At 52.6% G+C, this 26,835-nt stretch overlaps 1 protein-coding gene and 1 non-coding gene across 2 annotated transcripts in view; both read left to right on the forward strand.

Annotated features, from left to right (window-relative positions):
* The first annotated feature begins 529 nt into the window (after window positions 1-529).
* The window catches only part of Slc45a4 (solute carrier family 45 member 4), a 69,996-nt gene continuing 43,690 nt past the window's right edge, over window positions 530-26,835 (forward strand). The window contains exon 1 of the mRNA XM_008851049.3: window positions 530-578. The gene's annotated coding sequence lies outside the window, so the exon portion shown is untranslated. The remainder of the gene's footprint in view (window positions 579-26,835) is intronic.
* Window positions 10,640-10,843, forward strand: LOC115067368. Its single transcript, XR_003846787.1, has one exon. It is a non-coding gene; the product is annotated as a small nucleolar RNA SNORA73 family (small nucleolar RNA).

The following is a 26,835-nucleotide window of genomic DNA, read 5'->3' on the forward strand; positions in this document are numbered from 1 at the left end:
CCCGGCCACGGCAGCCCGGCCGAGGGCATCCCGCCGCCTCCGGGCCCGGCGCCCCGCCCCCACCCGGCCCGGCACTCCCGCCTGCACCTGCCCTTGGTTGTCCGCATCCCGGGCCCGCTGCGGCCGGGAGCAGCTTCCCGTGCGCTGCCCGGGCCCGGAGTGGGTGACCCTTCGGCCCCTTCTGGCTACTGATCCTGTGCTACCAACTTGTGAGAGTTCGCCAGCTCGGCCCTGCCTCCGCGCTCGGCCCCTGCACCCTTCCCCGTGGCTCTGCTGGCCCCTCCCGGGCCGGTCCCTTTGCGGGTCCCTTCCTTGCCTGCCGCCTGCCTGGAGAGGAGGTTCAGGGAGCCCCGCGCTCCTGGTCCAGGTCCTCGGATTCAGAAAATCCCCTGCACATCCATCCGTACCTCTGCATACCGCCCCTGCCCCCCCCAACAAACCCCCTTCCGTCTGCAGCCCCTTGCACTTAACCCATTCCTCTCCAAGGTGTGCTGCGCTAGATGTGCCGCGGTCGAGCACATTACAGCGGAGGGCTTTTCCAGGGCAGGGATGTCCGAATCCAGGAGCACATCTTGCTGGTCAGTTACCCGTGATGAATCTAGAAGTGGAGGGCCACCTGGTGGGAAGGGGAGCCTGGGGTTTGTGCTTTCCCTGCGGGCTTCCCTGTGGGCCACTGATGGAGTGTAGCCTCAGCTCCAGCCTCTCCATTTGGTACCTTAGCTCACCACAGAGCGGGCCTTGGAGCGCCTTGTTATTGGGGTGCACGTCTTTAGTCCAGGGCCTGGGAAAGAGGATCTGCAAGATGAACAGTGGGAGCAGTTGTTGGGATCTAGTGGTTGTGTGGGGCCCAGAAACAGAAGGCTGGGCAGAAGGTTACTCTGGATGACTCCCCAGCACAGTGGAGTGTGCCCTGTGCATCCCCTACCGCTGGCTCCTCTATTGTGAACACAGGTAGGGTGTAGTGGAAATCGTTCCCTCTATTTTGCTCCTTTAAAAAAAAAAAAAAAAGGTTTATTTTTCAATTCTGTGTGTGTGTGTACATGTGTCTCTGTGGTACATGTGTGTGCCTGTGCCAGAGGTGTTGCATCCTTCCGGAGCATGTTGCATGCGGTTGTGAGCTGCCGGATGTGGTGCTGGGAATTGACCTTAGGTCCTCTGCAAGGGCTGTACAGTCGCTCAGCCACTGACCCATCGCTCCAGCCTCTGTTTAGTTCTTGCAGTAAGAGTAGGTGAAACGCTGGAGGGATGCCTGGTTGATCAAGAAGGACGACAAATGGTTGGACTTCAGAACCGGAACCGCCACTGGCCTTGGAAAAATGTGGATAACATCCTCACTTTGCTGCTTAGTTCTGTTTTAAAGGACCGGGCTAAGTTAAAAACTAGAGAGATTTTGCAGAAACTGTTGAGTGTGGGGAGAGGCAGAGATGTGGCCTGAATGAAGCCTAGGGCCCAGGTGGGGAGAGACTCTGGCATGATAGAGAAATAGAGTGCTTCTGGGGAGACTCTGGGGAAGTAGGTCACCCTAAAATCCTAGACTTCAGCTCCAGTCAGGCTGATTGTTTTTGTGGCTGCTACTAAAAGAAGTTGCTCCTTAGAAAGGTTTGAAATGCATGTGAGGTGTCAGTGGAGGAGGTTTGTTTGGTGGGGGGGGTTCCTGTGGAGATACAGGGTGGGTCAGGGGAGGCTGTCCAGGGCCAGCGCCCAGGGTTGCGGAGGACTCCGCTGCCGTCCCTCACAGAGACGCTTGCTGCAGCTTTGGCCCTTTCGCATGTAAAAGCTGATCAGACATTGGACTGGGTGATCTCCAAGGGGGCCAGCTTGCTTTTAATACCCTCTAACTTTGCTCATTGGAGAGGAGGGAGTGGAGGAGGGGCTGAGGGCGCTGGAAACCGGTTTCTGCCCTTCCACATCGGCCCTGCAGATCTGCAGGGGAGGAGGGGACTGTAGTGCCGCAGCTCCCTGATCTGTGCAGGAAAGGAGCTTCAGAAGGTATTTGAGCTGATGTTTAGGGCTTGATGCTGAATTAATTTCATCCACCGGTCAGAAAGGCAGGACTGAATAGGAGTGTTGGGGTTTCAGGCTGCCTCACTCAGTTGGCATTTTCTGACTGCTGTGTCGCCCTGCTCTGAGGATCCGGTGCCCAGCTTTGAGTAGCCTGTCAGGAGTGGTTTGTGACAGCCTTGTGCCTGGCATAGAGTAACCTACGATTGCCGTGGGTGGCAGACAACCCCAAATTGCCAGTGCCGTCCTCAGAAACCCCCTGGTGGAGCCGTGCCTGTAATTTGTGGAGCCGAATGTGCTAGAAGCCCTGTTCTTGTTAAGGGTGGGTGAGGACACTGCTCCATGCTCGCCCGCTGTGGTTCCCCAGATTTTTTTTTTTTTATCACAGCCTAATTATGTCGACTAGGGTGCGCTTAGCGACACAGCATTAGGAGAGAGCCTGGACTCCAGGCCAGGTGACAAGCATTCAGTGGTGCCTAGTGGAGGTCCAGCAGTGGGGACAAGCTTACAGATGAAGAGCCATCACAGGGGGTCTGGTGGAACAGGTAGAGGACCCCATAAGCAGAAGTCTACAGAGGGCCTAGCTGCGGCACCTCCCCCACCCGCTCCCAGACAAGCTCCCTTGTTTGCACTAGTAACTGCTCCACCAAAGTCAATGAACAAGGATCCTTTTAAATGGGAACTTTTTAAATGCTTAGAGTGCCCCCCCCTTTAAACTATCAAGTTGGGCCCTGTGATACTTGGCTTCCTTTGAGAGAATTGGAGGCCTCTTCCCTGCTGGCAGAAAGGACAGTCCTGCTCCCAGCTGTAGAAGCCTAGCCAGGCTCACCCTCAGCAGGGCACCTCCCTCCCATTTTTATGAATGCTGGAGTGGGCCTGAGAGTTTTTGTTGTTGTTTGTTTTTATATGAGTGTGTTTTGGCTTTTCTTTTTTGAGGGAGGGGGCAGAGTCTTCTGTGACTGCACTGGCTTTGAGTCCCGATCCTCCTCCCTCTACCTGCCAGGTGCTGCGATGACTATGGCTGTGCATCCCCATACCTGGCTCTATGGGTGGTTTTAATAGGTAGGCTGAAGCAGGAGGATTTAAAGTTCAAGGCCAGTCTGGCATATATAGGGAGACCCTATCAAGAGAAAAGAAAAAAAAAAAAGATTGACCCATGCAGACTCGGAGGACATGGCCCATGTGTGTTTTCCATCATGGTTAGCTTTCCAACAGCAGCGGGTGGGCCAGCCTTGTGTCTACTTTGGAAGTTGTGGGTGTTGGTGCCCCAGAATGCCAGACAGTCTGTATGGATGCTTGGGGATATCTGTCTCAGTCTTACTGGGCTTTTGTGAGCCATGTGGGAAAGGAAACACACAACACCCTGAGGCTGTAGATAGTGGTCCTGAGTTCCCCTTGGCTCAGTTGCTGCTGCTTTGGGCTCCTAGGTAAGAAAGAGGTTTTTCTCTTTTTGCTTTTGTTTTGTTATGAGACAGGGTCTCATGTAGCTCAGGCTAGCCTTGAACTCGCTGGCCAAAAATGACCTTGAACTTCTGATCCTTTTGCCTCAGTCCCCTCCGCTCTCCAGTGCAGGGACTCCCAGCTTGAGCCTTGGGCTGCTCTCAAAAAGGAGTCCATCATCACTTTGTGCTGGGCATGGCCTCCAAGTGCAGGGATCTGGGGTACCAGCCCACTCACAAGAGGGACCTGGGACCCTCATTGCCCTGGGGTCTGCCTTACCTTCTTGATCCTTAAGCTTGGCCACCTCATCCTCCCCTCCACCTGGCCCAGGCCAGGGAGGCATTGTGCAGAGCAGAACTCCCCTTCTTAAGCACCCCAGATCTGTGGAAGGATCTGCTGGCAGTGAGGAGAGGCTGTGTGTTCTGAGTGCAGCCCTGTGGGTGGGCTGGGGGCAAGGTACAGGAAAGGTGCCTTCCACCCTGGGATCCTGCAGGGCCAGCCTGACTTGAGTTTTATAGCTTGTCTCTCCGAGGCTTGGAGTCACTCGAGTTGGTTAGCCAGCACGTTCCTCCTTTCAAAGGAAAATCTTGGACAAGAAATGTGAGAAGGTAAAGAGACATCAAGGTAGTACTCCTTTGGTTCTGATGAGTGGTCAGTGTACTTTCCACACATGTCCTAGCTGTGCAGTTTTAAGCAGTCACTTAGATGGAAGTACAGTAAATATCTCCTGTCGCCAGCAGCTTGGTCGTCATTTGAGGGTAATGAATTTACTTGGGAGAGTGGTGTAAGAAGGGAATATTGTTCATCAACTTCTGGGGAGCTGGGATTGAGCTGGGGTCTCCTGCATGGTACATGTACTCTACCACTGAATTACCCTGTAACCCTACATCAGTTCTTTGTGTGTGTATGTGTGCATGTGTTCATATGTGTATGCTGTGTGCATGTGTCTGTGTATGGTCTCTTCATGTGTAAGTGCACATACCTGCATGTGCAGAGCCCAACGTCGGGCGTTTTTCTTAATCATTCTCCACTTTTTTTTTTTTTTTTTTTAGATTTTTTTTTTTGAGACAGGCTCTCCCTGCCGTCCCAGCTGGCCTGGAACTTGGTATGTAGACCAGACTGGCCTTGAACTCACAGAAATCTGCCTGCATCTGCCTCTCCAGTGCTGGGATTTAAACATATAAGGGGCTGGAGCAGATGGTTCAGCCATCAAGAGCACTGACTGCTTTTGCAGAGGACCCGGGTTCAGTTTCCAGCACCCACATGACAGCTAACAACCGACTATAACTCCAGTTCTAGGGGATCTGACCCCCTCTCTGGCTTCCTCAGGCATTGCATGACACGGGTACTCTTACACACATACAATGTGCATAAAACATAAAAACAATAAAAAATGTTTTTAAAAAGCATATGGCAGCATACCTTGCTGCTGCCTTATTTTTGATATAAGGGTCTCTGTACTAAACCTCAGGGCTGGATGACTAGATTGGCTGGCCACTGAGTTCCAAGGATCGTCCTGCCTCTGCCTCCTCCTCCCAGTGCTGGGGATGGAGATGTACCACTGCACCTTGCTTTATGGGAGTGCTAGGGATCTGGATGCAATTGCTCATGTTTGATCAGCAGGCACTTTACCCACCAAGTCATCTCCTCAGCCCCTCTATGAGGTTTTAAAAAATAAATTAAGAAAAAATATATATGTGGTGGGTGGGTGTGGATATGCACATGTGATAGAGGGCCCACATGTCATGACACGAGTGTGGAGGTCAGAGGACAACTTTGTGGAGTCAGTTTTCTCCTTCCACTTTTTTATGGGTTTCAAGGATTGAACTTAGATTTCCAGGCTTGCATTGCAAGTGCCTTTACCTGCTGAGCCATCTCTCTGGTGCTCTGTCAGGGTTGTAGTTTTGTTTTTTTTAAGCTTTTTATTTATTTATTTTGGTCTTTTTGAGACAGGATTTCCCCCAAGCCCCAGCTGGCCTGGAACTCACTATGTAGACCAGGCTGGCCTTGAACTCACAGAGATCAGCCTGCCTCTGCTTCCTACGTGCTGGGACTAAAGGTGTGCACTACCACGCCCAGCTTATTTATTATTTTTTAAATGTATGTTATACCTACATGTGTGTAAATACACCCATGTCATGCAGTGCCCTTGGAGGCCAGCAGAGGCATCAGATCCCCTGGAATGGGAGTTAAGGATGGTTGTTAGCTGCCATCTGGGTGCTGGGAATCGAACTCAGGTCCTCTGTAAGGGTAGTCAGTGCTCTTAACTGCTGAGCTATCTATCTCTCCAGCCCCCAGATTTATTTTTTTAATTTGATTTATGATTTTTATTTTGTGTATGAGTGTATTGCATGCATGCATGCATGTGTGCAGTGTCCACGGAGGTCAGAGGAGGGCATTGAACCCCCTGGAACTGGAGTTACTACAGCTGTTAGCCACCGTGTGGGTGCTGGGTATTGAACCCAGGTCCTCTCTGCAAGAGCAGCTAGTGCTTTTAACCACTAAGCCATGTCTCCAGCCCTGTAAGACTTATTTTTAATGTTTTCTGTGTATATATATGTTTGTGTGTGTGTGTGTGTGTGCAGGTGCCCCAGCAGGCCAGAGGTGTCAGATCCCTCTGGAGCCGGAGTTACATGCGTTTATGAGCTACCATGTGCTGGGAACCAAGCTCTTAACCCCGAGCTGTCTTTCCCATACCCCCATCGTTTTGTTTTGTTTTTTTTGAGGACAAGGTTTGGTGTCTGTTCTGGAAGTGAAAGCATTTGTGTTGGGCAAGGCTAGGTGTAGTAGCTTGCATCTGTAATCCCAGCACTCAGGAAATTGGGGCAGGGGATTACCCCAAGTTCAAGGCCAGCCTAGATCTACCTAGTGAGCTCCAGACCAGTAGGGGCTATAGGGAGACCCTGTCTCAAAACACTGGGGACAAAAAATAGATATAAAGCCAGGTGTGGTGGCACACACCTGTAATCCCGGCACTTGCGGTGCTGAGGCTTAGAGTTAGAGACCAGGCAGGGCTGCATGGGTGTTGGATGCAGGGAGTGCTCCCTAAGCACCAGAAGAAAGCATGGAGTGGGTTAAATTCCTTAAAGCATAGGCCTTCCCAAGTTTTTGTTCATGTGTTCCCATAACATAACCTTGGAGGAACTATGGGCACATTTAAGATTGTGAACACATCTAAACCTTTCTGACTTCATTTTAAATAGCTGTAAAAGATGTCATTCCTGGTACATTGCAGGCTTTATAAAGTAACTGTTGTTGTTCTTTTTAAAAGTATCCAGTGTCAGACAGACCAGTGATTTCAAACCCACCATCACTGCCCCTTTAGAAAATAAAGACAGATTGTTCTTCACGGCATGAGTTACGTTTTCTCTTTCCAGGAACCTGTGCACATACATGCTCCATTTTCCCTGTGGAATTTTATTGTAATGTAATATGCTTTTATATGTGAAAGTTTTTATTGGTCACTTTTTGTGCTTTTCCATGACAGAAGTATATGAAAATTGCAATTATAGTACATTTCTATAAAAATGTGTCAACTCAATCCAGAAAACTGATTTTGTCTTTGTAATTATTATTGGTACAGAGTTGATCACAGAACCTTAAAATGTGTCATTGGTTTGGTGAGTAGTTACTGAACAAACAAAATAAAAATGCTTTGGAAGAACTGGAAGGGGGGACTCAGCCCAGCCGAGTCCCAGTGCTGTCCCTGTAAGGTGCCTGCCCCGGGGAAAGGAGGCACTGAACTGTCCCTGGGACTGTGTGGACTGTGTGGAACATTCTGTGGGAACAGAGCCTTCCCTTTTTCTTTCTTTTTAAATATTTTGTTATTTTTATTTGATGTTTATGAGTGTATTGCCTGCATGTATGTAAGTGCACTCATGTCGTGCAGTGCCCACAAAGGTCAGAAGAGGGTGTTGGATCCCCTGGAACCGGAGTTAGACGGTTGTTAGCCGCCACATAGGTGCTGAGAACTGAACCCGGGTCTTCTGCAAGAGCTTCCAGTGCTCTTCACTGCTGAGCCAGTTCTCCGGCTCCTCTTTTCTTTCTTTTTTAGGTCTTTTTGAGACAGGGTCTCCCTGTAGCCCCAGCTGTCCTGGAACTCACTATGTAGACAAGGCTGGCCTTGAACTCACAGAGATCTGCCCGCCTCTGTCTCCCAAGTGCTGGGATTAAAGGCTTGCACCACCACGCCCGGCCTCTTCTTTCTTTTAAGACAAGGTATTACACTAGTTCAGGCTGGCCTGGAGCTCACTGTGTAGCCCAGGCTAGCCTCAAAATTTGAGCAATCCCCCTGCCTCAGCCTCCCAAGTGCTGGAATTACTAGCATGAGCCACCACACCCAGCTGGCAGCCTTCTTTTTGGCTAGACAGAGTGCCAGGGAGAGGGAAGGTAGCCTTCCAGGGCATGTCCTGCCAGGGACTTCCACCCCGAGGACTTAACCACTGCACCAGGGGAGCCTGGGGGTGTTCTTGTGGGGATGATGCCCCCTGCTTTCACACACTGCTTTTGTGGGTACACAGTACTGCTGTGCATATTCGGAGGACAAAGCCCTTGCTTTAGTAGGTCTGACATGGAGATGTTCCATCCTATACTTCAGTGTTATATTGTACGCTTTGTAAATGCTCAGTGTTAAATGGCGAAAGATGGTAGATTTCATGGACATTTGTGGTTCAGCTATGGGCAGTGCATTTTTATTTGGTTGGGTTAACATATAAGCCTGTGGAATTGTGCCTTGAGTTAAATTTTAATTTACCAGATAGAAGCATCAGAAGTAGGAATGCCGAGGTGGCTGGGCCTAGGGCTCCAGAGACACTCGCCTGGCAGGAATCCAGGCCTCCTGTGTGGTGTTCTTCCTTCCTAAGCCGGTGCACTCAGCCTGGGGTTGCCTGCTGGTGTCTGGGGCTGGGGGCGGGCAGGGGGTGACGAAGCAGAGTGCCTGGACTAGGGAGCTGATGTGTTGGACAGTTGGGCCTCTTCCTAAGAACCCTGGATGGGGCTGGTATGAGGAGCTTCAGCAGTGGCTCCAGAGCTTGCTCAGATCTGGAAATGCTTGCTAGGACGTTAACACGCACTTGTTTTGCTTAAAAGCCAGTTGAGACATTCAGTAATTAAACAACAGATTGCTCTAACTTCATACTCAGAACAGAGCATGCAGTGGTTGGAGCAATGAAACCAGGCATTGTACGAGTTTCATGACCTGAGGGGTCCTGTGTGCTCAGCAGTGGCAGGGAGACGCTGCTCTGCAGACCATAGCCTGGCCTGGCCTGTGCCTGCCTCCGGCCGCCCTGCTGGTAAGTAAGCACACGTCGGGGATGAGGGTGGAGGCTCATACCTGTAATCCTGGCTTTGGGAGCACCAGGTGAAGGATCGCCCTTGAGTTTGAGGTCAGCCTGGATTACAGACAATGACTCCAAACAACCCAAACGGAAACAAGACTGAAGAAGTACACTGGAGAGAGCTTGAGTGGGCCCTTGGGGAGAGGACCCTGTCCCTTTTGTTCTTGAGGATAAGACAGGAGCCAGTGAGCAAGTTGGGAGCCCAGACTGTCCTGGGAATCTTGTAGTATATCTGATGTCGGAGAATGAGCCTGGGAGGGAGAGGGATGGGGTGTAACCTGGAAGATGGAGCCTTAGTGGCTTGTCCAGCACAGCAGCTTCTGAGTTCCCTTGGTGTTTCGGGCATTGGGATGGATAGAGGGCAGAGTCTCCTGCTCCTGGTAGTGGTGTGCTCTGAAGAACAGGCACGGGGGCAGGTAGAGCTTCACTTGCCTAGAAATCCCTGTACTGCCTGGGCTCCCTCTAGCATGCAGATCTCCCAGCAGGGCAAGCTACAGCAGTCCTGGGCTCATACCGTTTATGTAACGCTGTTTGTATCAAAAGCTTGGAGTAGGGAAGCCCTCCCCTGTAACCCTGCACCTCTGTGCACTGCTCCCCTCTGCTGGATGGAGTCAGGTCAGGGCTGGGCTGCTCTGCAATGGCTCCAAGCATTTGCAGGCAGTTCTGACTTGGTGGAGACTATGGAAGGAGAGGTCAGGTTGTCCTGTGTCCAGCTTATATAAGCCTGTGTACCTGGACTTGGCCCAGGATGGGGGAAACATGGAGGGAGGACAGGCTTGTCCCTAGGTAAAGTTGAGGGAGGTGCAGGGCCATTGAGAGCATTTCCAGCTCTGTTGGGAGCTAGATAGAGCTCAGGTGATCGTAATTCCAATTCCAGGGAAGGAAGGTGGGGCCTGGCCTGTGCTGTTTCCTCTGGGAGCTCGGCAGAGCCCGGCCTCCTCCTGGGAAGAGTGCGGGACCCTGGCTGGCCATCCTTGGCTTTGTGACCTTGGCCCAGAAGCTGCCACAGCTCAAGCGCAGCCTCTGTGTGATAAGCATGAGCCCAAGGGGTATTTGTCCCTGGCAGAGTAGGCCCTTGAAGGGCAGGAGTGGTAGCTTTGAACTCAGAGCACTGAGCCCCCAACAGATCAGTGTGGAGGGTAAGTGAGTACATCGTTGGTGCCCCAGCCTGATGTATACATCCCCATGGTGTTGAGCAGCATTGCTCACTGCTCTCGAACCACCTACTGCTTAAAATGCTTTTGCTTTCTGCCTGGGGAAGCGTGGAAGTGCTGTTCTTCCTGGCGTTCCAGCGACCCTTTGGGCCCATGGCCCATCAGTATAGGCTGTGGCTTCTGTCTGCCTACCGGAAGGTGCAGGGACACAGTTACATGTGGGCTTCCTCTACAGTTGCTGACCATGTCCAGGGGAGGTCTGGCTACTGGCTTCTTATGCTGCTGGTCCTGCACTGGTACACCAGAAGTATGGCAGAAAGGACCCCTGAGCTGGCACAGGGGCTGTCCCTGTGGCTTGGTCCCTGTGTTTTCTCATCTGGTCTCTGGTGTGAGGATAAACAGCTGACCCTGGCTGTAATTCCCTAGGCTCGTCACATGACTAGAGGCCTTGCTGGGTCTCCCCAGTGTTGGATTCTGTCTCTGCCTCTGCGTCATTACATCAGGCTGTCAACTAGGCCAGGACTGGCCCCAAGGTCCATTCTAGCCTGGAGGTGCTCCCGTGCAGCCAGGCAGGTGGGCATGAGGGCATTGAGGGGCCTCTGACATGGGCCAGTTTGTAAACATGTCTGGGCAGGCAATGTCTGGTCTGACCAGAAGGTTGCTTTTGAAATTTGTTACTGCTGTCTTCAGATCTGAAAATGTTAAACCCCAATGTGGATATCCCAGGAGGTCACTCTCCCCAGGCTCTGTCCTAGTGGTATAGGGGAGCATAGGGCTCTGCCCCATGATGTACAGTCCCTTTCCACAACTTTGGAGATGAAGCTGGGCTTCAAGTCTGTGCCTGCATATTCCTATGACTTCTCAGAGTCCTCTCGATGATGACTGGGGAGACAAACCATGCAGGAAATAGTCTTAGATTTAAAAAAAAAAAAAAAAAAAAGTTAAACAGTAGAGTGAAAATCATCTCAGCTTGTTGCCAACACTTGCAATTGTCTACTTATTTCAAGTCTGAGCTTTGTTTTGTCTTGTTTTGACACATCTTGTTATGTACTAATCTTTCTGCCTCGGCCTCCCAAGCTGGGATTACTGGGATTTCAGGCATGTGCCCCCATGCCAGTTGGTTGTTCTAGAAATGGAACCAGGGCGTCATGCATGCCAGGTAAGCACCATCCACTGAGCTCCACTCCCAGCCATGTGTTTCTACTTTAAAACAATATTTGTGTTTTTTGGAGACAGGGTCTCATGTAGCTGAGACTGGCCTCACCTTGCTAGACAGCTGAGACTGCCCTTTGAACTCCTGATCCTCTGGCCTCCACCTCCCAAATGCTGGGATTACAGGCATGTGCCACCATACCTGGCTTGTTTTTCCAGTTTTGAGTATAACTGTCTGAGTACTGTGACCGTGTGTATAAAAGAACCTGGAATGAGGCAATGCTTAAAACCAATCACACACGGAAGAAAATTGGAACAGGGTTTGGAACAAGTGGATTGGCCTGTGGCAGTGTTACCGGTAACTGAGAAGGACAGGAGGGAGGAGAGCTCTGCCCTCAGGTCTCCAGGGTGGGAGCAGCTGTGGGTGTAGATTGATGGCATCGTCACCACTGTTATCGGCCATGCTGACGGTTTGTGCCATCCTTGTGGCCGTGAGGCTGTGTACTGATTAGGCCACTGCAGATAATGCCGGTTTGTGGTATCAGGCCCAGATAGGTTTTGTTGTGGGTCTGTGGAGGTCTGGAAGCCATTGCTATATAAGCCATAGCTTCTGCCTGCCTATGGGATGGTATGGGGCACAGTCCTAAGCACTTAAATGTGGGCTTCCTTTTGCCCCGCTCAGATCCTGGCTGCCTAGGGATTCATCTGCGCCCACACAGCTCTGCTCTGGTAGGAGCCCTTGGCAGGCCTGGCCTTCCGTGCTGCAGAGCGTTGCCCAGGAGGCCTGAAGTTCTTGTGCCCAGCTGTGCCCTTTTTACCTGGAGTCCTGGTGCGTTGATCTTACTGGCTTCAGGGAATGGTTGTTGTGATGCTTGTACTTCGTACACCACCAAAAGATGACACCGTGAGTAATCCTGTCACCAAGGCCATCCAGGAGCTTAGTGTTTCTAGATCAATGTGCTGAATTTAGTGGGGTATGGGATCTTGCAATACCATAGGCTGGAGGCTTAAAAACAATGGGAGTTTATTTCTGATTGCCTTGGAGGCTGGAAGTCTAAGAGCAGGTGCTGTCAGGTTCTGTCTGCTAAGGGCCACTTGGTGCTTCCAACAGATGGCTTGTGGTTGTGTCCTCATTCTAGAAATGGGGTGAGGTCTCACCCCAACTCTTTCGTGAGGCCAGGGATCTTACTCAGGGCTCTGTTCTCATGACCTCGTCACATCCCAGTCCTGCCCACTTGGGAGTTAGGGAGATGCATCTGTCCCCCATAGCACAGAAATGGTCAGTCCTGGTGATCTTAATCACCATAGAACCTGACTGGCATGGCACATACGTAGTTAGCATGCCTTGCGATCGTCCCTCTCCTGCTGGTAGTGTCCTAACAGCCCCATAAGAATTGCACGTACAGCTCCAGCAGGCATAGTAAGTACACAGCAGGCACCAATGGCCTGCAGTGCCTCATGAGCTCTGAATCAGCCACAGCACATGGAGACTGTGATGACCCATGCCTGGACATCGAGCTCCTGGCTGTCGCTACTGGTGGGTATGTTGAGCACAGTGGGTGATGCGGTAGAAGAGCAACGCTGACATTAGGAAATAGACAGGATAAGAGCCCAAGGTGTTTGAGCCACGGGTGTGCTCTTCATCACTTGCAGGGAGGCTAGTCACGGAGAGCTTGCTGGAAGCCCGCTCTGGGGCTGAGCCACCATCTGGGCATCTGAGCAGTAGTTGCTGTTTTAGAAGGTGGAGCCCCGAGGTCCTCCACATGCCTCCATTGTTTCCATAGGTGATGGGAAAGGCAGGGCCTGGCTCTCAGCTTTCCTGGGTGGCGGCCTGGTCAGAGCCATGCTGAGAGAGATAGGTCACCCCCTGCCTCATAGCTGGAAGAAGGGGAATGGCAGGCAACACTGGCTGAATGTGAGGGCCTTACCCTCGGAAAGGCCTCCTCTGCCACGTCAGTCTGCTCGAAGCCTTTACCATCCAGTTTGCCTCTCTCCTCCTGTCTCCTCATGGCTTTGGTCCTGGAAACCGCCCAGAGGAGCAATGACAGCATGTCTGGGGTCATCTGCCTGGTACTTCAGCCTGGGGGCTGCTTGCCTGACCAATGGGAACACTGCAGTGGACCTGCCAGAGGCTTGGGGCCCCTATCCCCATCGGCACCCACCAGGTAGTCCAGGAGGTGGATGTAGGGCTGCTGGGCTGAACCTTCTGGATAGCCCAGGATGCCATGGTCCAGCTTCCCTGTGTCTTGGGTTCGGTCTCATCGTAGCAGGTGGAAAGACTTTGGACAGGATGTCTGTCACCAGCCAAGTGCTTGGTGACACCATCGCACTGTGAAGGAGCTATGAGGAGCTATGCCCACATCTAAGACGGAAGTTATCCTTACCTTACAGGCGGGATCAGGGACTGCCTTGCTCACCTAAGTAGAGTGGCGACCCTGGGCCAGATGTCTGTAGCAGCAGAACTTGGTGCCTCCCTCCCAGGCTGTGTCTCTGGACAGTCCTTCTGCTGGAAGCCTGAGGGCCCCACCTCTAAAACAGGCATGATAAAGCCAGGCAGCCGAATGTCCCTTGGCCCTCCCAGAGTGCAGTGTGCAGGGTTATTTCCCCACTCCACAACCTTGCTTTCTGTGTCCCAGGTACCCCAGGCCATGCGCTGTAGCCTTTTGACCCCCTGCTGGCTGGGTTTTTGCTTCTGTCTGGAGACAGACTGCTAAGCACTACTTCTGTTTTACTGCTGTTTATTGTGTTTAGATTTGTGTGTGTGACTCTGTAGCCTAGTCTTGTCTAGAACTTGCTATATTGCCCAGGTGACCTTGAAATCCTGTGTTCAAGAATGATTTCTTTATTTTTATCTTTTGGCCTCATGGATGCTAGGCAAGTGCACCTCCAGCTGCACCTCTAGCCTGACCCCCTGATCCTTCTGCCTCTGCTCCCTGTGGGCTAGGGTCACAGCTCTGTACCTCCATGCACAGCTACATTGAGGTTTTTGTCACTGATCACTTTGGGTTGAGGAGTCTTGCTGTAGGCATAGGTGTGAGTCCAGGTGTGTCAGGGTGCTGTTACTGTGTCAGATCCTGGTGTTCAAGGGAGCACAGGGCCCTTGTAAGTAGGAGGGAAAGAGGAAGGTTAATATTGAGAGCCCGGGAAGACAAGCCGGGTGAGAGAGCAGCCTGAAGGGGGCCTCCACTCCCGGCCTGGAGCAGGGACAGAGCAGAGCCATCAGAGGGGCTGGAGAGGGGGCCTTCAGCAAAGGGGTGTGGCTAGCTGATGGTGACCCTGCCTGTTCTGGAAGAGCACTTGGCGGTTCTCCCCTAGAGAGTGGAGTCTCTTGGCATGAGCCCTGTGTAGTGAGAGCTGCCAGCTGTGAGTTCCTGGGTACTTGGGCTCTTAGAGGAGTACGAGGACAGACCTGCCTTGGCCAGTGTAGCTGAGAAAGCTGAGTCCAGGGATGTAGTGTATCTGGCTGCAACCGTGACCTGCCCTCAGCATGCTGTGAGAGCCCATCCCAGGCACTCCTGAGCACTGTCTGGCTTTGAAGCACCCCTGAGGGCCATGGCTCAGGTTTCTGTGAATTGCAGAATTGCATCCTGGGGTGGCCTGCTGTACCTAGTGGGCAGGTGCAGGGGCTCTGAGTGCCGAGCAAAGCAGAGAGCAGGCGACTTTCTGGAATCTGAGGGAAGGAGGTGCACTGAGCGCTTGCTGGAGCTGAAGGAGATTAGATGAAAGGTTTATCTGGGTACGGTCATGTGTTGGTTATGAAATGTGAAACCAGCATTTTGCTGAGTCTGTTGCTGGCTCAGTCTTTCATCCAGAGAGTCAGTCCTGGGTTTTATCTCAAAATGTGGAGCTAATGCCCCCACAGAAGGCCCAACGCCAGGAAACCCAGCCTAGTTCCCGCCACCAGCACCCTGGGCCTTGCTCACGTGGTTTGCTGTGACGGCAGCAGTTGTTTCACTGGACATCGTTCACACTTCTGCCCACCCCTCTGGGATTGGCTCTGGAAAACGGCTGGACCCGTGTTCTTACGCACTACCATGTGTGCTTGCTGAGCTCTGGAGGGATCTCAGCTCTGGTGACTTGGCCTGCTTCTTACAGTTTCCCTAAACTTAGATTTTATTTTCTTTGGAGGAGGAGTGTAGGGGAGGGACCTCTGTGTTGCCCTGGCTGTCCTTGAATTTCTGGGGCTAAGTGATCTCTTGCCTCAGCCTCTGCAGTAGCTGGGACCACATGTGTGGCACTGCACCTGGCTTCACTACCATATGTTTTGGGGTTTTTTTCCCAGTGTTGGGGATTGAGCCCACGGCCTCATGCATACTAGGCCAGAGCTCTGCCTTTGCGCTGTCCCCAGCCCCTCTTTTGTCTCTCCATCCCCCAATCTAAATTGTTCAGTTAAATACTAAAGGAAACAGCAAAAGAACATGAGACGCAGGCACAAAAAGATGAGGTCATAACCCACAACCACATCACAGCAGAAAGTCCTTCAGGCGGTTGCATGGCCGCATGACCACCCTTCCGTGTGCCTTTGGAAATCTTGTGAGAGTTTTGTGTCCCTTTCTCACAACATAAATCGACACAATTTTGTGTATGTTTTAGTGGGTAGTTCTGTCCTAATGCCCACCTAGGGAGGCCCTCCCTTGCCCGGTCTGTGGGTGGGGTAAGCTGCTAGCAATCTCTGGGCCCTGCAGATGGGGGCGCAGGGTTGGGTTGTCAGAGCATGCTACAGGAGCACTATGAAGCAAGTGGTTGCTTGTGTGCGGGGCAGCCTCTCTCCCCTCTCCCCACTGGAGGTCAAGCCCAAGGGGACTGTCCTCACAGCTTGTGCTGTGACCAGGGTGAATAGTGACTATGGCCATGGAACCCTGCGTCCATGCCAAGTACTCATCCATCTACCAACCTGTGAGATTGAACTCCATGCACAGGGACTGTTGGATATTGTCATGACAGCCTCTTTGTGGGGGAAATGTAAGGGAATTAAAATTAGCGGTGAACACCATGGAAAGTCAAGGTTGTCCAAAACAACTAAGCAATGTCACGTTGAAAAATGTGGCAGAGATAAGGCTTGGCCTAGGAGGAGTGGAGAATGGGGTTCTCAACTCTGAGCAGCACTGAGGGGAGAGCCATCTGGATCTGCACCCAGTCTGGGACCTTCCTGCCAGTACCACAGGGTCCTGGAGAGGAGCCCTGGGTCAGACCCTTCTGTGTGTGAGCCTTCAGAGACCTAGAAAGTGCACCCAGTCTTCAAGGGCCCCTGTTGATCCCTAAATCCAGAAACACTCAGGCGCCTTAGGTCAAGTGATACTCAGGTGTAGTGTTTGGATTTAACCCGTGCAGTCCTCCTGGCTGTTTCTCGTCCTCTCTAGACAGCCTAACCTTGGAATAGCCTAAGTGTTGTGTAAATAGTTGTGATATGGTGTTGTTAGAAAATAATGGCAAGAAAAATCTCTTCTTAGCCCACATGAAATCACTACTGTGAGGAACTCAAGTTTATAGAAAGTTGAGTGTCTGTGTGGATGCATGTATCTATATGTATGGATGTATTCCCTTATATATATATATTATCTTACTGTGGACAGTCTAGGTTACATATCACATTAGTATTTTGTTCTGTTTATATTGTACTATATGCTATAGTACACACATCAGAATTGCATATTTGTAGTGTATTGTTTTAAGTGATATATTACCATAATACACATTGTTTTTCTTTAAAGTTCCTTGGGGATGTGTGGTTGCCAGTGTCCCAGTCCTGCTGTAGCTCATCTTTGTTTCAGAAAGCTGGTGGACGTTGTAGAGGACCAATCTGGGCTCCGAGCCTGTTTTATCAGAAGCCCCTGAGTTCTGGCCTACAAGTCAGAAATGGTACTTGGCTGACTGCTGACCACAGGGGCTGGGCAGGAGCAGCATTCTCCAGCATTACCCACTGGCTTCCCGTGAGGCCCCCACTGCAGAGGCCATAGCCACAGGGAATTCCAGAGTCTTTGGCACCTGGCCATCTCGTTCTTGTGGCAGAAAGCCTGCTCCTGTCCTGTGTGACTTCTGTGATGTAGCATCTGGCTTCCAGGCAGGTGGGCCCGGAAGACCTCTAGTCACATAGTTTATATGTCACCTCTGCCGCCTGTGCTGTACCCGACCGCCTGCAGCATTGTGCTGGGGTCTGTGGCCTTGTTTCCACAATGAACCATGTTCGGCAGGGTCGCCTCTTATCTGTGGCTTAAGGGTTTTAGTCAGTCCAGGGGTTCTTTTTGTTTTTGAAACAGGGTATTGCTATGTAGCTTAGGCTGGTTTTAAACATACAATCCTGTCTCCTGAGTGCTGGAATTACAGGTGTATTATTATGCCTGAATGTCCTTTTTTTTCCATGAGAAAGAATAAAAGCTCCATGCGTTGATCCTGCCAGCAGCATTCTACTCTGTTCTACACAGCAGCCTTTGAAAAGTGGGGGGCTTGCTCTACCTCTCTTTCTGCTTTGTCTTGCCCTGTGAACTCTGCTCTGGCCTCTGCCCAGGGCTCCCTGGAGCCACATTCTTGGAGTCATCTGTGTCCTAAGCAGGCTTTAGCCACAGTTTGCCGGGTAGTTTGCTCGGTTCGTCCCTGCTCACTGCTTCTAGACCACACCTCTGTCTTCCCTCCTGGGATGATGGGTCCTTCTTAACCCTTTCCCTGAATGGTCAAGGACTGGCACATGTAGGTCCCCAGGCAGGTCTCCCTGAGGCCACATTCCTCCTCAGCATCCTGGGAACCCTGGGTCCAGCTCCCTCACATGGATAAGAATTCCCCCAGTGGGCTCTTGCCCTATGTTCCTCTTCCTGGGTCTTTCTCTGCCTGGCCATGGTACTAGAGTAGGTAGGCTGGGTGGGCATCTGGGGGCAGAACCTTCCCATATGCTTATAACAGGCAGCGCACAGCTGCTGGCAAGTGAACTACTGTGTAGGGAACCTGCTGGGCCACCTGCCTGGTGGGTGGGGAGGAGAAGGCCTCCCTCATAGCTCCGTGCCTCACCTAATGGTGAACATCTTAAGAGGACCTCTGTCACTTGTACCAGTCCATCTCATAGAGGCAGGGAAACCCCAGTTTGTCTTGGACTTGTCTTCCTCCTGTTATTAGGGTTGTTGCCTGTGGGCAGGTTTATCAGCATTTTTTTCTGTCACTTGGAGGTTATGTTTGCAGCCAAAAGAGCTTTCTCTGGTTGGCAGTATATCAGCTCTCACCTGTTGGAAGTCCTTTGATAGTTCCTTAGTTTGCCCTGAGTCACTGTGTAGGGAAAGAGTAGAGTGTATAGGTTACCTTCTCTGAGTCAGGTGCCCATCTCCGTGTAGCTCCTTTGTGCTTGGTGTGGTTGGGTATCCTCCCACGCTGTGGGATCATTTGCCTCCTGAGTGTGCAGTGATTAGTTGCTGGCCAAGCTTCCTAGCATTTGTAGACATGAAAAAGACCTGGCTCCTTAGCCGCCTGCCTTTCCTTCTCACAGCACCCTCCCTTCTTACTTCTCCAGACTCACTTGTCCAGAGAACAAGACAGGAGGGGAGAGCCCCTCTGGGCTTGCTCCCGGAGAATGCAGCTGGTCCGGCTTCACTGTCCATACCTGAAGGTTTTCATGCCTAGGCCTTCTGTGGGGTTGCAATGCATGCCAGGCTCCATCTACCACAAACACCTCACCCTGCCTTGCCTTTCTCTCTAGAGAGGGTCAGGGTCTTTGGAAATGATGCAGACAGTACAGAGCTGCAGGGGGTAGGTGGGGGTGATACCAGGCTGCAGGAGATGCCGCAGACAGTACAGAGATGAGGGGGGGTGACACCAGGCTGCAGGAGATGCCGCAGACAGTACAGAGAGGGGGGGGGTGACACCAGGCTGCAGGAGATGCTGCAGACAGTACAGAGATGGTGGGGGTGACACCAGGCTGCAGGAGATGCTGCAGACAGTACAGAGATGGTGGGGGTGACACCAGGCTGCAGGAGATGCTGCAGACAGTACAGAGATGGTGGGGGTGACACCAGGCTGCAGGAGATGCTGCAGACAGTACAGAGATGGTGGGGGTGACACCAGGCTGCAGGAGATGCTGCAGACAGTACAGAGATGGTGGGGGTGACACCAGGCTGCAGGAGATGCTGCAGACAGTACAGAGATGGTGGGGGTGACACCAGGCTGCAGGAGATGCTGCAGACAGTACAGAGATGGTGGGGGTGACACCAGGCTGCAGGAGATGCTGCAGACAGTACAGAGATGGTGGGGGTGACACCAGGCTGCAGGAGATGCTGCAGACAGTACAGAGATGGTGGGGGTGACACCAGGCTGCAGGAGATGCTGCAGACAGTACAGAGATGGGGGGGTGACACCAGGCTGCAGGAGATGCTGCAGACAGTACAGAGATGGTGGGGGTGACACCAGGCTGCAGGAGATGCTGCAGACAGTACAGAGATGGTGGGGGTGACACCAGGCTGCAGGAGATGCCGCAGACAGTACAGAGATGGGGGCGTGACACCAGGCTGCAGGAGATGCTGCAGACAGTACAGAGATCAGGGTGGAGAAGGGGTGCTGACATCAGGCTTCTTTCCTGCTTCAGGTTTTCTGCAAAATAGGGCTAATACCAGGGCTCCCTACACTGGAGCTGGAGGATTAGTGAGTTAGCGTAGATGGAGTTTCTAGAATGGAAATTGGCTTGTAGGAAGTGCCTTTCGAGTTTTAGCTGTGATTGCCGCACACACACATGAAACAGTCAAGGAGGCAATGTCTTACGGCGCTACGAAGACGAACCCAAACACACAGGCTGTGGTTCCTGCGAGGACAGGCACGAGCCCTGGGGAATTCTGTGGGGGTGTTGATGAATAGTCCACTTCGCTGCCTCTGCAGGATGGACTGGACTAGTCCAAAGACGAACTAGGGTTTCTCTTCTGACCTGTGGGGGACCCCAAACCTCCTCATAGGGGGAAGCACAGGCCAGGCCTCTCAAGGCTGGAGCAGGGCTAGATGGATGACTGGGAGGCACTGTATGAACACTGTCGGTGGGTGGCCCGTCAGGGTACTGCCTCCTGTGTGCAGCTGGCTCCTGGTTCCAAGGAGCTGACGACTGGCCCACACTGGAGGGACCAGCTTGCCTGGGAGGGGAAGGTGGAAGAGGTATTGGAAGGGGGGTTGAAATAGCAAAGGCTTGAAGGGAGACCTATGTGAGGGTGAGAGGGGACAAGAACATAGTGACCATTAACCAGTCCCTCTGGTGGTGAGTATGACCTTCCCTGTGTGTGTGTGTGTGTGTGTGTGTGTGTACCCTCAGAGGCTAGAGAGGCCATAGTTGTGCCTGACCCAAGGGCCTCTGGGCCACTAGGAAGTCTGCCCTACCTGCACCAGCCTTGGTAGCTGAGTGGTAAAGTGCTCCACAAGGCTGGCCTTCGGCTCCTGAGCCTCCTGCCTTGCCCTCAGTGCTGGGATCACTGGTATGCCCTACCAAGCCCAGCTTACATTAATCTTTATGGCCTTTAAAAAAAAAAGTTTTATTGTGTGTGTGTATGTGTGTGTGTGTATTTGTGCACCTGTGCCTATATATGAATGCATGTGTGCCATGGGACACATGTGGAGGCTAGAGACGACTGGTGGGAGTTGATTCTCTCCATTCACCCTGTAGGTCCTGGGATTGGACTCAGGTTCTGAGGCTTGGCAGCAGGCACCTTTATTACTGGACCATCTCACCTGCTTCCCTCTCCCCCTCCTTTTTTTTGAGACAGGGTCTTGCTGTGTAGCTCAGGATAACCTGGAATTCACTATGTAGTAGCTCAGGCTGGCCTCCAATTTGGTCTCCCTGCTTCAGCCTCAAGTGCTGGAATTACAGGCACTAACCAGGGCACCGACTGTAGCAGTGGCTCCGCCTCCTCTTCCTCGTCCCCCTTCTCCCTTTCTCCTCCTACTTTTAGATTTATGAGACACCTGAAAGAATATCCTCTTTACAGACAATAATTTTCATATTTGTTATAGTTGACTCTCCTTAACTGGCTCCTTAGCTAACTGGGTCAGAAGTCCAGTTCTGGGGACTCCCTGCAGGACTCCTGTGAAGGGCTAGTGCCTGAGACTCAGCTGACCTTGGTGGGGGGGGGGTGCGGAAGGAATAGGCCTTTCTAGGCCTAGGTGAGCTTACCTGTCAGCCATCAGGGCATCTGAATCACAATGCTGGAATCAGGATCCACCCCCCACACACACAAGGTTTGTGAGGTGTGCTGTGTTCCAGCTGCTGAGTGTGGCCTTCCTATGGCCACGCCTCCTGGTGGCTCCTGCTCTGCTGGCTCCCTGTCCTGCTGGAGGCTCCCTGTCCCGTTGGGGCTCCTGTTGTGCTCCAAGTCATTGCTGTGTTTCTCAGTAGTCAGTGCTCTGACTGGGGCAAACCATGAGGCCTTGAGAAGAGTTGGGGAACCCCCTTCGAGTTGACTCTGAGTTGTTCATTTATTTGGTTGGCTTCCATGTGAGGGCAGGTGGGTTTGCAAAGAGCAGCTGCTTGCTTTCCTGGGGGATGAGAAAGGATATCAGGCTGCGGGGGAGGCTGTGAGCCACAGCTGCTGCCTGTGTCCCTCCCCTTTCCTCGGAGCTCTGCAAACCAGAGTTCTCCTGCTGTGGGTGGGAGGGCGCCTGAGGCCCTTCTGCAGGAAGCCGGAGGCCCTGCAGGTCCTGACTGTGACTGTTGATGGGTGCTTCTGGGAATACTCACTTCTAAATGTGCGGGTTGTTCTTTTAGTACTTGGATTTTCTGGAATGGACTGAAAGTAGTTTGAGTAAGTCAGGCAGGGTAGCACACACCTGTCATCCTCAGCACTCGGGAAACCAAAAAAGGAGGATCCTGAGCGCTGAGCCAGCCTAGGCTGCTTAAGAAGACTGTCTCAAAAAAGAGAGTGGTTTCAATAGAGGATATGTTTTTAAAATGTGTGTGTGTGTGTGTGTGTGTGTGTGTGTGTGTGTGTGGTGGTGTCTTTTTTTAAAGATTTTTATAAATCATGTGTATGTGTATATGTGTACACAAGTAAGCACTGCCTGTAGAGGCCAGAAGATGGTGTCAGAAGGAGTTACACTACCTGTGGTGGGTGCTGGGAACTGAACTGGGGTCTTCTGTAAGGGCAGCAAGTGTTCTCCAGTGCTGAGGCATCTCTCTAGCCGTGTGTGTTGGTTTTTTTGAGACATGGTCTCACTTTGTAGCCTAGGTTGTCCTAGAGCTCATTATGTAGCCCAGGCAGTCCTAGAACCTGTGGTGATTCTCTTGCCTCAGCCTCCGAGTACTGGGACTATGGATATGTACCTCCCTCCCCCACCAAGGTGTTTTTAAAAGTCCAATATGAATGTGTCTACAGGCTTGTGTGCTGACCTCTCCTGCCTTGACCAGCTTTTAGTGACTGCATGTGAGGCCACCTCTCAGACTGTGTCTAAGGACAAGTTTGGAGCCCCATTAGAGGTGCCTGTGCAGGAGGCTGGCCTTGATGCTGCGGGTGTAGCCTTTTCAGAGCATTGGACAAACCCCACCATTCACTGTTCTCTGCCCAGTTCCAGCAGGATGTGAGGGAAGAAGAGGAATTGTGAGCTCAACCTCTCCTGCTGGTGGCAGCAGAGATGTGGGGACCTGGCACTGTGGGATGACAGTGGACCCTCAGACTAGAACTGGGCCATCGCCCCTCATGTCTTTGTTACTCTGGATGCTAGCCACCACCACATTCCCAGGCTGGACCCAATTGGGAGTCCCCAGTCAGTAGCAGCCCACCCAAACCAGCTGTGTGGTCAGCCAGAGAAAAGCCTCTGAATGCCCTGGGTCTCTCCCTCACCTCACCCTGCCTCACCCCGGCCTCCTGGCACTGCTTACTGAGCAGGCACACCCTGGGGAAGTAGTGTGCAGGGGAGGCAGTGTGCAGGGGAGGCAGTGTGCAGGGGAGGCAGTGTGCAGGGGAGGCAGTGGGCAGGGGAGGCAGCGTGCAGGGGAGGCAGCGGGCAGGGGAGGCAGCGTGCAGTGGAGGCAGCGTGCAGGGGAGGCAGCGTGCAGTGGAGGCAGTGTGCAGGGGAGGCAGTGTGCAGTGGAGGCAGTGGGCAGGGGAGGCAGTATGCAGGGGAGGCAGTGTGCAGGGGAGGCAATGTGCAGTGGAGGCAGTGTGCAGGGGAGGCAGTATGCAGTGGAGGCAGTGTGCAGGGGAGGCAGTGTGCAGTGGAGGCAGCGGGCAGGGGAGGCAGTGTGCAGTGGAGGCAGGTGTGCAGGGGAGGCAGTGGGCAGGGCAGGCAGTGTGCAGGGGAGGCAGTGTGCAGGGGAGGCAGTGTGCAGGGGAGGCAGTGTGCAGTGGAGGCAGCGGGCAGGGGAGGCAGCGGGCAGGGCAGGCAGCGGGCTGTGTCTCTGGGATACAGATCATAGGTTTTACACATCTACTTGGGATAGGCTGCTCTGGTGGGTGTGTACCCACCAGAGCCCAACAGACCCTTGTGGACATGCAGGACATGCTCTGGCCTTGGCAGGCACCCGGACCCATCACTTCTGCGAGTACCCGATCCACATATGGCCCCTGGGGTGGAGCACCCTTCCTTGTTCCACGGATGGTTCTCAGGCTGCTGTTACAGAGAGGTTGCCATGGTGGCTGTGTAGCAGAGGAGGGAGCACTGTCTCATCAGAGGAAATTGAGGTATCCTTGGAAGGGAAAGTCCAGGAGGCCCTTCCTGAGGTGCCTATCCCCTTTGGGGCAGGTGGGCCCTGAGCTCTGCTGTTAGTCCCTGAAGCCATTCTGCATCAGCCTTTGCTAGCCATGGTTCTTAGTAGATGGGCCTAGCTGGGTGGCTTTGGCCAGGCCCTGGGGACATGCAAGCTGTGCAGCCCACAGTCACCTGGGTTGGACATGCCTAGGTGGTAGGCATCACAGTGCTTATCTCTTTGCAGGTCCCTGTGGGGACAGAGAACACTTGGGATGGAGGGGGGTTGAGGCTCAGGCTCTAGGATCCGGGCTCAGACGTGGTGAGCCAGCTGGTTACAGATTAGGCTTTTATCCCCAGGCAAGTTCTGCTCACACCAAGTAAACAGACTAGAGTTACCTTGGGCCCCTTGCCAAACTGGAAATATCTTGGATCTGATGCCTGCTCCCTCTGGGTCCCTGTTGACTGGAAGGTTTTGACCCCTACTCCATTGCAGAGTGGGAAGAATTTATTTTTCAAAGAGGCAAATAAGGAAAAGAACGAAGTATCTGGTGTCCGCTTCCAGCAGTCTCCTGGGAGGAGCGTTTGTACAGACACCAAGCAGCCTAGCCAGCTGCAGCCAACTTTCCATGCTGAGAGGGCCAGGAGTGTGCCTGGAGGAGGCCAGGAGCCGCCCAGGAAGCCAGGGCCATCCTTGCCCCAAGAACTTTCCTGCTTTCAAGCGGCCTGCCTGGGCCCCATGCCACAGAGCGGACTCTTAGTTCTGCTGGCCTGACTACACTTAGCTTTGGAGAATGCTGTGGTCAGAGGGCAGCACGGTGCTGCGTGTGCCTTTAAAGCTAGTATACATGCCGTTGCCCACCCATGTTGGAGTGGGTTTGCATGCTGCCGCTGACCTGTTGAGCATCTATCTGCTCAGGAACACACTCCGAACTTGTACCATCTGCTCTAGAGTCGCGTGGAAGCCTGGCATGGCCTGTCCCTTATTATTTTTATTTATTTATTATTTTTATTTTATGTGTGTGTGTGTATTGCCTACATGTAGGTAAGTGCACCCATGTCGTGCAATGCCCATGGAGGTCAGAAGAAGCTGTGGGATCCCCTGGAACTGGAGTTACGGACAGTTGTTAGCTGCCATGTGGGTGCTGGGATTCGAACCCCGGTCTTCTGCAAGAACAACCAGTGTTCTTAACCACCGAGTCATCTCTCCAGCCCCAAGACCTGTCCCTTTTTTGCCATTTCTCCTGTGTTGCCACGCTGCCAGCCATTCCTGAAGCTCTGCGCCCCCTGGGCTCTCTGGAGAAGTAGAGACCCTACAGCAGCAGGCCCTCCTGGGCTGTCTGCTCTCCTGTCCCTGGCTCTTGCTGGTCGATTGCTGCCCCACTGCTGGCCACTGGGAGGAATCTGGAGAGAGGCCATGGGTGGTGGGCTGTGAACAGCAGCAGGGCTCAAAAAGGGCCACACACTCCCGGCGGAAGTGGGCTTTCTCACACGTAGCTTCTGATCAGAAACATTTACCTAAGTTTTTATTTCCAAATCAGAAACTTACCCTTTTAAATAATAACTCTGGGTAAATGTCCTTGTGAAACCAGTGGTAATGGCAGGTGTGGTAGCTCAGGCCTGTAATCCTAGCATTGAGGCAGAGAAAGGAGGATCACTACGTGAGGCCAGCCTGCAGCTGTGTAGCAAGAGCACACTTACAGAGAGAGGGTAGATTAACGTTACTAGACGGTTCTTTGACTCTTTAGGGCCACGGGTATGGTATTAGAGCCCTTGCAGCAACTGGAGTATTTTTGGCTGGCATTGTGTCCTTCTGGTCGTCCCTCTCAGGGCTCTGTCTATAGCGGCACGCACTGTGGTGGTGGGAAGGATTTACCTCAGCCGAGATTTCCTAGGGCTAGGTCGTCGGCCATCCACAGTGACTTAAGTCAAGAGTGTTAGGACTGGACTGTCACAGCGCATGCACTGCCTGCCAAGAGCCCATGACTGGTACTGTGCTGGTGGTTGTAGAAGTTGTCATTTCCTCCCACAGCCTGAACTGGTTCCCTCTTAACAGCTATGGACTGAGGCCTGCATCTGCCTAAGCCATAGCTCCTCTGGGATGTGTTTGGGGCCCTGTACCCTGTGTGTATGTGTCACCCTGATTCAGGGGCAACTTGGATCCCCAGGAGCTGCCTTGTCTCAGCACATGCTGAGCCAGCCACCAGTGCTGAGTCGCTAGCTGTGTATTAGGCTCCTGGAGACCCCACAGGTGACATGGAGGTAGGGAGATTTGGAGTCAGCCTGTGAATCGGCAGCAAGAACATGCTGTGGTGGCATCTCCCAGCAACCTGGCTGCCTAGAATCTGGAGCCCCAGAGCTGTCTACAGGGCGGGACTGGCAGTCCCCAGCTGCCAGGGCCTCTGGTCACCAGATCACTTACTTAAACATCTTTCAGGAAATTAAGCTGAAGTCAGACTCAAGCCTTGAGACTGCTTTGTTCCCTTCCATCTCCCAAAGCACCTTAAATCCCCCCTTTAATTGCCTCTATCTTCCATTCTTCATTTGGTTCATTTGTTGAGCATCTGGTTCTGAGCTCACCCCAGGAGATAGCTGCGGTGCATCCTCAGAGAGGGTGACCCCCCAGGACCCTCCACGCACAGGGTGTTGAGGATTAACAGTTAGAGTCAGGACCTAGAGCATCGCGTCGCGGTCAGGAGCAGAGGTCAGGAGTGGAGCCCAGCCCAGGCGCCTGCTGCCGTGCAGCCAGCCGCTTCGTTCTCTTTTAAGAAGCTTCCTCGGCAGCTTCTCATGTAGGCAGGTCCCGAGCTAATATTTATCCTGCGAAGTATCTTAGAAATGCTGGCGTGGGGGGCACTTACAGAGAACTTCATTAACCTTTGAAAGGGAGTTGTTGTTGCATTGATAAACTGAGGCAGTGTTTACAATAGCTAGATTGTGTTTGAACTTGTAACTTTTGTTAACAGATAGAGTTGTTTGGGCCCTTTGTGTAAAGGCTACTCTTTCATGTGGGTTTTATATGCTCCTGGCAAGCATCACGTGTGTGCTTGGGCCCAGCCCCGGACTTGGACCTAGTATACTGGGCGCTTTTGCGATACCGCCAGGCCTGCTCTTTTATGATT

The sequence above is a fragment of the Nannospalax galili genome, unplaced genomic scaffold (genome assembly GCF_000622305.1).
Source record: "Nannospalax galili isolate Female #2095 unplaced genomic scaffold, S.galili_v1.0 scaffold525, whole genome shotgun sequence".
Classification (NCBI taxonomy): Eukaryota; Metazoa; Chordata; class Mammalia; order Rodentia; family Spalacidae; genus Nannospalax; species Nannospalax galili.